This window comes from Sarcophilus harrisii, chromosome 5, assembly GCF_902635505.1.
Source record: "Sarcophilus harrisii chromosome 5, mSarHar1.11, whole genome shotgun sequence".
Classification (NCBI taxonomy): domain Eukaryota; kingdom Metazoa; phylum Chordata; class Mammalia; order Dasyuromorphia; family Dasyuridae; genus Sarcophilus; species Sarcophilus harrisii.
The window spans coordinates 137618316-137629935 of NC_045430.1; positions in this window are offsets into that span (position 1 = coordinate 137618316).

Below are 11620 nucleotides of genomic sequence, written 5' to 3' on the forward strand. Positions count from 1 at the left end.
TGCACATTTTATCCCTGTAATAGATTGCAGTGTTTTTGAAGGTAAGGATTGCTTGGCGTTTATTTTTATTTCCTTATCTCCAATATTTAGCAAAATGTCTTGCTTGTAATAAGTGTCTAATATTCAAACACTAACAAGGAAGTGGGAAATAAAGTTAATGTGATTTTACAAATGAGTTCTTGGGTTGAGTATCAAAGTAAGTAGACAGGAAACCTGGAATTCAACATTAGACTTAGGAAGTATGTTCTTGTCCTAAAACTTGCTTGTGTTTACCATGTATTGGGAATCTTCTTTTTAAAGGCTTGGCTTCTAATTCGAATTTTCCCTACTTGTGTAACCCAACACCCACTCTCCTTTCCTTTAAGTAAAAGTTCTCAGGATAATAAGATCATAATATTATGGAAGTAAAGATGGTTTTTCTAAACAGTCCAACTCATTTTCTTCATTTTACAGATGAGGAAGCAATAACTCAGAAAGTGATTAATTCTTTCAAAACAACTTTCAAAGAAGAGCTAGAGACCATTTTCCAATGCAGAAGAAAAACAAAAAGAAAGTAGAACAGAAGTATTTATTTGTTGTCACTACTTGTCTCTTATTAAATTTGTAGCCTCCTTCCGGTTAAGATATTAAATGTTCTCTTAATCATGCCAAATTTACATTTGTTGGGATTTTCATGAAATATTTTATGTAAAAAGACTATAACTTAAACTAATCATATTTTCCATAATTTAGGTCAATTTCTTATTTAAAAAATGTGCTCCCAGTAAATATACCCTTATTTTATATGTTTTTAGACTCTTAAAGGTTGTATTACTCTTTTATGAATCATTGCAAAAATTGTAGAAGTATTCTCTAAAGCTCTTGACTTCACAGTCATTCTTCTACTTAATCAGTTTTATTGAAATTAACTCCCTTATTTATAAATACAATAAATTTTCAGTTTTCTTAATCAAAAAACTAGATTTTATTTCATCCATGTTAATATAGATTTTTTCAACATATAGATTAGGGACTCTTGAAATAAGCATGACTAATACTGAATTATTATATGAATATATAAAATATAGTCATATATTTACATGAAAGTGATTATCTACATTTCAAAAAATGTTAAATGTTCTTTTGGTCACTATACACACTATAGAAATATCTAGGAGAAATAATGATTTTTTTCTAAGAAAGTTAATTGGGAAAGTTGCTACTGTATCACTAAAAATATATTTTATTATATGTATAACTTATAAGTCTGAGTTGAATTAGGGATGTGAAATAACTGGTGATCACTGGAATTCATAAAAGTCTTTTTAATGACAGAATAGTAGGTCCTGGACTATTCTTCCCTATAAATATTATATATTGATTGTCCTCATAGAAGCTATTTTACACCATACTCTCCTAGCCACTGATAATTTCACTCAGTGTTTTGTGCTATGGGCCCGAACTCTGAAACAAGGATTCTTACAAGGTGTTAAGTCAGTGGAATTGATAAAGACAATGGTTATCTAGTTTAGCATGGTGCTTAATAGTTCTCTAAGTTCAGTATGATTGATTTAATCTTACAACAAATAATGGTTTCCTAGTGATATAATGACTGGTTTATACTCAGTATAGAGCATATAAGCTGGGACTTGGACTCAGAGCCAAATTCATTCAGAGCCAGTGAAGACAAGCAGACTAGAAGCTGGAGCTCAAGCTCTCGGAGCCAAGAAGAGAGAGATTCATTTCCATCATCATCAGCCTTGTGGTGGCTGTCCTGTCCTCCTGCATTTTCTCCACTGAAACCAAGTCCCCTCTGAAGGCCACGAGAAAACTAGTTGAGCACAAGGCGAAGAAGACAATAAAGACTTGTCGACTTTAACACATGGCTATTCTTGTGGTGATTACTCTGACTGAAATGAAGGCTGTTCCCAAGATCTCCAGAAAAACCAATGAGAACATTATAGTTTTGAATGAATAAAGATATTACCACTTTAAAAATGAAAAGTAGTAAAGGAAAACATGATCACATTTGGGTTATATACTCTATGTGATATGAGTATGGATTCCAAAGTTATCTAGCCTCAGCAACTCACTCTTGACTACTTCAGACAAAGTTATATACTTCTTCAAATGGCAATATACTGAGTATTTATAAATCTAAAATATTACTCATCTTTAAGCATTTTACATGTTTCTAAGAACTATTTGTTTTTACATTCATGGCTCTTGAGAAGAGACATCACAATTTGCATTGGGAGAGAATTTTATACAAATAAAGCAGTTGATAGATCTGCAATCAGGAAGACCTTTAAACCTGACCTCAGACACTTATTAGCTCTGTGGTCCTAAGCAAGTCACTTAATATTGCCTCAATTCCTCATCTGGAAAATAATCTGAGGAAGGAGATGTCAATTCACTCCAGTATCTTTGCCAAGACACCCTAAATGGGGGTCACAGAATGGGCACATCTGATATGATTCAACAGTAAAAAAAAAATAAAACAAAAAAAATTTACTAAGTACCTACTATGTGTCAGACACTTCCATTTCCTGAGGATACAAGTAAGAAAAGAAAAAAGGTCCATGTGATCAAAAAACTTACAATCAAATGGAAAAAGACAAGATACAAAAAAGAAGTTAAAAGGTTTCCTCCACCCATTAAAGGATACCATGATTTGGTGATTAGAAGTTAGCTGGAAAAATTTTTAAGCTCTCTATAGAGGGATACTTTAAAAGAAATTTATTGCTCTACTTTCTAGCCTTTCAATCAAAGAAATAAGATAACAGAAGATGACTGGGGAGGTATTGACTTTATACGTATATAATCACATTTAATTTTATGTAATAATAGATGAAACTAGAGGTAATTACATTGATATAAGAAATTCCCTCTACCAAAGCAGATTGACTCTTGCTTCATAAATTATAGTCTCAAATATCTGGAATACTGAGATTAAATGATTTAGTATTATAAAGCTAGGTGTGTTGAAGGGGGCTCTGAGATACAGGTCTTCCTAACTCTGATTATAACTACTCATTCTGTATGCCAGATTAAACTACATACTAAATGTATCACTTTAAGCAATCTGACCTAGAAACCTCATTTTCTCCATCTGTAATATAAGACAATAATTAACCATAAGTATGTATTAAGTATTTAAGACCTATACCAGACTGGGTTTACAAAGATAAATCAAATATAGTTCTTGCCCTCAAGAAGCTTACCTTCTAAATAATAGTTATAATAACTTGCTCACTGGAAAATTTGTATATATTTAGATCATATTCATGCTTTAAACTCATACCAGTAATATCACTCATCGTACACCACACACACACACACACACACACACACACACACTCGCTCATAATCACACTCCCCCCACCATTAGTTTGGGGAATTCTTGTTAAATTAATTCTGTCTGCCAATAGAGACCACTATTTCCTTGAAAAAAGCCTTTCCTTGAAAGAAGTAAATAGTTGATCAAAAATATGTTAGAAATACTTAAAAATATATACCTTATTCCACATCTAGAGTACATAATTTCTCCACTAAGAAGAGGGAGATATGACAGTAGTTCTTTAGAGACAAATGGACTGATTCTTCACTCCCTAAATAAGAGTTGTTATTCTAGTAAGACCACAACTCTTTAGCAAAAACAAGTTGAAGAGTTCATGCAGGTAGGGAGAAGTACTTACTCTCACTGAATGAGGAAATCCTGATTCCATACCACAAAGGGAAGAATTAAATCAATAGAAATAGTACATGTAATGTGGCAAATGTAGGTACGTTCACATCTTCCATTCCATGTGAGGTTGAAGATGAAATCACCGATGTCCAGCCAAATGTGGCCTCCCAGTGACCCAGATCATGCAACAAGGGAAGCACCAACTGCTTTAAGGAAGATTCTTTTTTTTTCCCCTAAAGGTAGAAGGTAGAAAGGAAAACATTATTTCCTGAGAGAATGAACACTAAGCTATTATGATCATTAGTGAATCCTTTTGAATTCTCTCTTAGGTAAAAGTCTTTTTTTAACCTATTTGATTTTTTAAATTATATCAAATAAATATGTTTATAAGCTGTTTTGCTTAAAGAAAGGCATGTTTTGGCCTCTAAACCATAAATGATGTGATATTTATGGAAACACATAGAGAAAAAAAATGCCATTTCTATAACTTCTATCAGAATAAAGACTTAAAATTTAATTTTGTCCATTAGCAAAGTATATCCATATGCACAAAACCATAAATACAGACTAATAACTATTTTAAAAGTTTTAAGTTCTGCAAAAATATTGGTAAAACATTTTCTTGCCTACATGTCATCAACTAAAACAAAATGTTTTAGTGGTTCCCTTTTGTAGATTTGCTTGTTGGAGCAAGTTCCAAACACTTCTAAAGAAAGGAACAAAAGTATCTGTGCTTTTTAATCTGTCAAATAGGGGTGGTCAAGAATGTGGAGGGCTAAACTAATGACACTTCAATAAATTTCTCTTCCAGTAAAAATCTGAACACTGTTGCTTTAGACAAAGTTACAGGGGAACATGTAGGTTCTTGTAACTTTGGAGAAGATGGAATCAGTGAAATAATTTTTAAAGAGACAGGGATAGGACTTAAGGGAAATTAAACTTTGAATCAGAATTAGCTTTTTCTTTTATTATACTCAGTTGTGAATACAAACATTTTTCCCAACTTGAAATGTTGTATGTAATAATAATAATACAGAATGGGAAAGATTATTTAGAAATTACAAAGGAATGACTAAAAGTGTTTGAATAGAATAATTAGTACTTATCTGGTTAATTAATTAATCAACTAAAATCTAGTCAATTCATATTGATCATAATTCTCTGTGATCCAAGCTAAAGCTCTAAAGCTATCCAAGCTGTGATCCAAAGCTAAAATTCAAAAAGATAACTTGATATCAATGTACATTTTCCGATATAGTACCATTTCTCAATATTTTTTGTTTATTTTATGCAACAAGAATATGAAACTATTATTTTCAATAGAATGGACATTCTATATTTTGAGAGGTTTATGGGGGTGATTTCACAGAAACAAGAAACATTTATAGAATATCTAAATATATAGAGATCTATTATTTTTATTGGATCACTAGGTTCCTCAATGTACGCACACACACACACACACACACACACGCATATATATCTACAGAGAGAGATAAGGAGAAGGATATATGAAGATATAGATATAATAGTATAGATATAGAGAAAACATATGTGCTCCTATGTATACATACTATTTATGTGTGGGTATATGTCTATGTCCTTCAATTATTAGGTATAGCCACCATTATTCTGACAAATCATTTTATTGAGAAAAATATGGGGCTTTCTTATTATAAAATTTATAAAAAAAATTTGATTAGATGATTCTATAATACTGTACTTCCTCTTAACATTTCAATTACAGTGCCATTTTTAGAAATCATTCTCATTTCATTTGGAATATTCTTTAACCATATTTACAAGACTGGAAATAAAGGTTTGTAGTGCTCTTATTTAATGCCAACTATTATTGTATCATCCAAAATTTGCTCTATTATTACAAGAGAAATGTTTTTATTTATAGATCTTTAGAATACAGACTTTTTGTTGACCATTTAAATCATAAACTGTGTGAAGTTTTATTGTCACTCAGTTGTATCAGTCATTTCTGAACCTTCATGACCCCATTTGGGGTTTTCTTGCAAAGATACTGCAATGTTTTGCCATTGTTTTTCCTCCAGTTTATTTTAGAGGTGATGAAACTGAGGCAAACAATTAAGTAACATGTTAGGGTCACATAATTCCTAAGTATCTGAGGCCAGATTTGAACTCAGGTTTTCTTAAATCTAGATTTAGCATTCAGTCCACTGTACTATCTACTTACATCCATGTGAATTAATGTTTCTGATTTCATTACATTTTGAACAATATAAATTTCACCGTATTATTATTTTGTCTATGATATCAATACCAAACTCCTTAAACTCTCACATTCATTCTCTGCATTTCTTATACACATCCTTCCACAAATTCTCCTGAGATTTACCCAGTTCATTGAAGTCCTTCCCTCTTATACTTCAATATCTCAAGAATATGTGAATTTGTAAGTGCAGATGCTCTTCCTATTAAGGGACATCACAGCCTTTTTTTTTTTTTTTTTTTTTTTTTTTTTTTATTAAATAGATGGCCTTCTAGGCTTTCTGTTTCCAAAAGATTTATCACCTATGATCAATCTGATAATGAACATTTCACAACATAACTAGGCTTGTCTTTAGATCTGAAGCATAAAGTGTTACTGAAGCTATAGTTTATTTTTTTAAATTTTATTTTTAACATATTTTAATTTGTAATTTTATGTTTACACAGCCTGCATTAGCAAAATTAATGAACACCTTAAACAAAATTCTGACATTATATGTATATCTGATAATCTCTACTTTTTGAAACCATGATTTGCATACTTGAGAAATATCAATATTAGAGAAATAGAAGAAGAAGGTATAGGGTTATTTTCAAGAGATATCTGTTGAGTGACTTCAGTATATTATTTTTCCCCCTTCATGTTGTATATATAAACACTCTAGGAAACTCACCTAAATGACCCAAACCACAAAATATATGGTTGGCCCATGTGACTGCAACAGCTGCATCCAGACAGGCTTGTATCAAGGATAAATGATGTAAATTATATAAAAGACACACAAGGGAAATTCCTGGACTTGACAAAACCCTACCTTGTAAAAGCTGCTTTATCAGAGTAACATTAACATTTCCCTGTAAGCAAATTTCTTTTAAGGATCTTTGATCAAATAAACCTTAACAGGAGAGACTCAAAAGTTCTTTCCTTTATCTGCCTTTCAGTTTTAACAAAAGAAACTAGCTGATAACCTAAACTTTGATCATCAAAATGATATCTTTTCTCATCCTTACAGGACCAAATGATTTTTATAATTATATGTATATATATTATTATTATTATAGCTTTTCATTTACAAGATATATGCATAGGTAATTTTTCAGCATTGACAGTTACAAATCCTTTTGTTCCAACTTTTTCCCTCATTCCCCCCACCCCTTTTTCCAGATGGCAAGTTGACCAATATATGTTAAATATATTAAAGTATAAGTTAAATACAATATATGTATACATGTCCAAACAGCTATTTTGCTGTATAAAAAGAGTCGGACTTTGAAATAGCATACAATTAGCCCGTGAAGGAAATCAAAAATGCAGGCCGACAAAAATAGAGGGATTGGTAATTCCATGTAGTGGTTCATAGTCATCTCTCAGAGTTCTTTCCCTGGGTGTAGCTAGTTCAGTTCATTATTGCTCTATTGGAACTGATTTGAGGACCAAATGATTTTTGACAGTCATATGTATCTTCACTGCTATTTATTACTTTTGCTATTGCAATTATCAATGGTGATTTACTCTTTTCTATTAATACCCAGCCCACAACTTTCCATTGTCATTGAGATTACAATTTTGATACTCAGTTTCTAGTTTTTGTTAATGTTTTTTGTACAACTTTATATCATAACCAACAGAATATTGGTATGAAAGGGATGAAAATAGATTACTCTGTGTGTGTGTGTGTATGTGTATATATATATATATATATATATATATATATATATAGTCTAATTTTTTCCCCTCCAAGTTATTTGGGGATTGTATTTGCAAGGTCTTTTTCTCCCTAATTGAATTTCCTATTCTATGAGGTGATAGTATTCCAATAAACCTTCCAATAGCCTTCCAATAAACAGTAATATTTTTAAATAAATTTATCCTCTAAACTGCTATGCTTTCCCCCCGCCTCCCAATTAAGTCAACTAGCAAGATCATCAAATATTTGCTAATAAAGCAAGTTGGGATTGTTTTACTCTTCATGTTTTAGTTATGGCTTTATATCACTAGTTCACGTTTTTCTCAGAATTTTTGATTTTGTCCTTAATTATATTTGTATTTCAGAGTTGGTAGTTTTTAAAATAATTCTGGTCGGTGCTTTAATAATCATCCATAACAATTCCCATCAATTGGACAATGGCTGAATATTGTGGTATATGAATATTATGGAATATTATTGTTTGGTAAGAAATGACCAGCAGGACAATTTCAGAAAGCCTGGAGAGACTTACATGAACTGATGCTGAGTGAAATGAACAGGACCAGGAGATCATTATATATTTCAACACAATACTATATTATGATCAATTCTGATGGATACGACTTTCTTCAACAATGAGATGAACCAAATCAGCTCCGATACAGTAGTAATGAACTGAACCAGCTACACCCAGCAAAAGAACTCTGGGAGATGACTATTCTCTACATAGAATTCCCAATCCCTCTATTTTTGTCCACCTGCTTATTTGATTTCCTTCACAGGCTAATTGTGCACTATTTCAAAGTCCGACTCTTTTTATACAGCAAAATAGCTGTTTGGACATGTATATATTGTATATGTGCATACACTGTATTGTATATATGTATATATTGTATTTAACTTACACTTTAACATATTTAACATGTATTGGTCAACCTGACATCTGGAGGAAGAGATGGGGGGAAAGAGGGGAAAATTTGGAACAAAAGGTTTGGCAATTGTCAATGCTGTAAAATTACCCATGCATATAATTTGTAAATAAAAAGCTATTAAAAATAATCATCCAAACCATCTTATCCTTATCCTTGTATGCTTTAGAATTAATTTAATTTTTGCTTCAATCTGTCATTGGTCACATATCATGGTATGACCCATGGGTCACAGCTAGCTAACTTTAAAGTGATTTTTTTATTTTCTCCATTAAGATATTAAATTTTTTATTGATCTGATATTCAGTAGTATCTATCATAATACCTCCTAATTCTCCTTTTTGACAGAAATATTCATAAGTGAGCAAGCATGAGATTTTTGAGTCTTGTACAAGCTCATGGTCTCTTTAGTTATATTTTCCAACATAATTTTCATCCTCTTCCTTCAAATATACTTTTAGACTAAAGTAGGTAAGTAGCACGACAAGTAGGGAGTAGAATGGATAAAGTGCCAAATCTGCAGTCAGAAAGTCTCATCTTCCTGAATCCTAATCTGGCCTATGCCACTTACTTACCTTTGGGGCCATGGCCCAGTCACTTAACCTTATTTGCCTCAGTTTCTCATTTATGAAATGAGCTGGAGAAGGAAATGGCAAACTACTACAGAGTATCTTTGCCAAAAAAACTAAAAATTGGCTCACAAAGAGTCGGTCATGATTGAAAAATCACTGAAAGTAAATATACTATATTTTGGGTTTACTTTGATCTTTTTAAGTTTTTCTTTTAAATAGCATTTCTCTGCTTTATTTTCTATAATAGATTTTGTCCTAAACTACAATTGTTCTCATGGTGGTCTGTTTGCTTAAGCACATTGTGAATAGCACATGGTAAGATGACTAAACATTCCATGATATGATGTTTCTTGCTGTCTTTGGGAACATAATGAAATAAATTTGGTTGGTACACTAAGATGTTGATGCATTGGTTAGTAAAGAAAGGTCACATATTCAGAATGTAAGTGATAATAATAATGTTTACAGACAGTGTGAAAATTGTTTATACCTTAATATTCACTGGCCCCTCTTCTTCTACCCTGACATCTTTAATGAAGAAACATAAAAGGATTGTACAATATAGTTTCTAGTTTTGTCCATTTTGTGGATCAATACCTTTTGGGCAGTCTTCTGGAAAAGATTATTTTCCTAATTAACTGAGCTGATTTTTGAAAGGTTAAGGCATTTCCAGTCACCAGGCTGTTACTTGAACCATTTACATTTTTTGTAGGAGTTGCCAGAGCTTTCATTCTTCTAGGATAGCCTTCAACCATCATGGGTCACATATAAACTACAACAAAGCATCAGAGAACTTTTGTGGAGGTCTGATCTCATTATGTCCTTAAAAAATACTTTCAAAATGTTGTAACCACAGTTGTTTTCTTTTATGATCCAATTTTTAAACTATAAAAATAAAATTGCTACCTATAAAATATAATTGGCCTAGCATTTTTTTAGTTAGAAAGATAACCAGATGCTGAAAATAAATGGATAAATTCTACAAGAGCTTCAAAAAAATATTTTATCTGGGACCATTTCTTTAAAAAAAAATTTCCTATATTTTTTCCTACAAACTTTCTTCAACATTTAGGTGTTAAGTGAACATATGATAAGACTGCATAAAGCTAATAAGTATTACCCTGCCTACATATGAAGGGTTCAATTTGTTTGCAGAAATAATAGCACATTTATAAAGCATTTTATAGTTTACAAGTGAGAAGGGAATAAACATTTATAAAGTGCCTACTATGTGCCAGGCACTATGCCTTTACACATATCATTTCATTTAACCTTTGCAAGAACTATATGACATAAGTGCTGTTATTAAATCCATTTTATAGTTAAGGAAACTGAAACAAAACAGGTTAAATAACTTTCCTGAAATCACAACTTGTTAAATGTCCCTGGCAAGCATTTGAATCTCACTCCTCCTGACTCTAGTCCCAGTCATCATTCTGTCCATCAACCCCTCAAGTTACCTATAGATGCCTTTTCCTTTACAACCATCCTATAAAGTGGCAAATTTATTATTATACCCATTTTCCAGAGACTCTGAGAGATGAAATGACTTACCCATATTCTCTGACTCCATTGCCCTTTCCATTCAACATAAAAAAATGCTTACTTTGATTTATTTGTGACAGCAATGTTATGATAGCTTATGATTAATAAATCATAGTGTGTGGATGGAGCATTGGGTTTTGAGTCAAAAAGACCTAAATTCAAATCTTATCTCTGATATTAGCTGTTTCCTGAAATGAAGAATGGGGCTACTACCATCCACCTCCCAAAGTTGTAGGAATCAAATGAAATAACGTTTGCAAAGTGTTTACATACTTTGGCATTTAATATGGGACTATATAAATGCTATTATCATCATCATCATCTCCATCATGATTTTATGATGAAAGGAAAACTCTTAACAGGTTTGCCTTAGAGGATAAGAAAAAGCAACTTCTGAATTAGGAAATTCCTATGCCAGACTGGCATCTATAATTTTTAGGCTTAGAGAATTGCCTATGACACTGAGACATTAAATGACTTGCCCAGAGTTAACATCTTCTGTTTGTAGCCCAGGTCAGATTGTAATTCTCTCTCTCCCACCCATAAACTCCAGTTATAAGAATCAACTGTATCCTCAGAAATTCTCTGGACCACTTCTGTCCTCCCAGAGTCATGTGGATTGTGAAGTACTTAGGGACATATCCTTTCATGATTGTTTGACCTAAGTCGTCCATATTTGAAGTCCTCTCTACTGCCCTGGAAGACTCCTTTTATGTCATGAGTAAAGGAAATGTTAGGATAGATGACCATAGTCCTGAGTTTAGGAAACTCAGGTTTTGTACTGTTCTTCCATACAGAATAAAATATGTGGTGGTAGTTTTAAATGAGAGTAGAATGAAGAGAGAGAAGGAGGAGAAGAGGAGGAGTGAAAAACAAAATTACCAATGAATAGTTATATACTTATGTAGTGATGCACTAGTTAACTTGCAACTAATCCCTTGGGAAAAACAACCAGAATCAAAAGTGGGTTTTCATTCT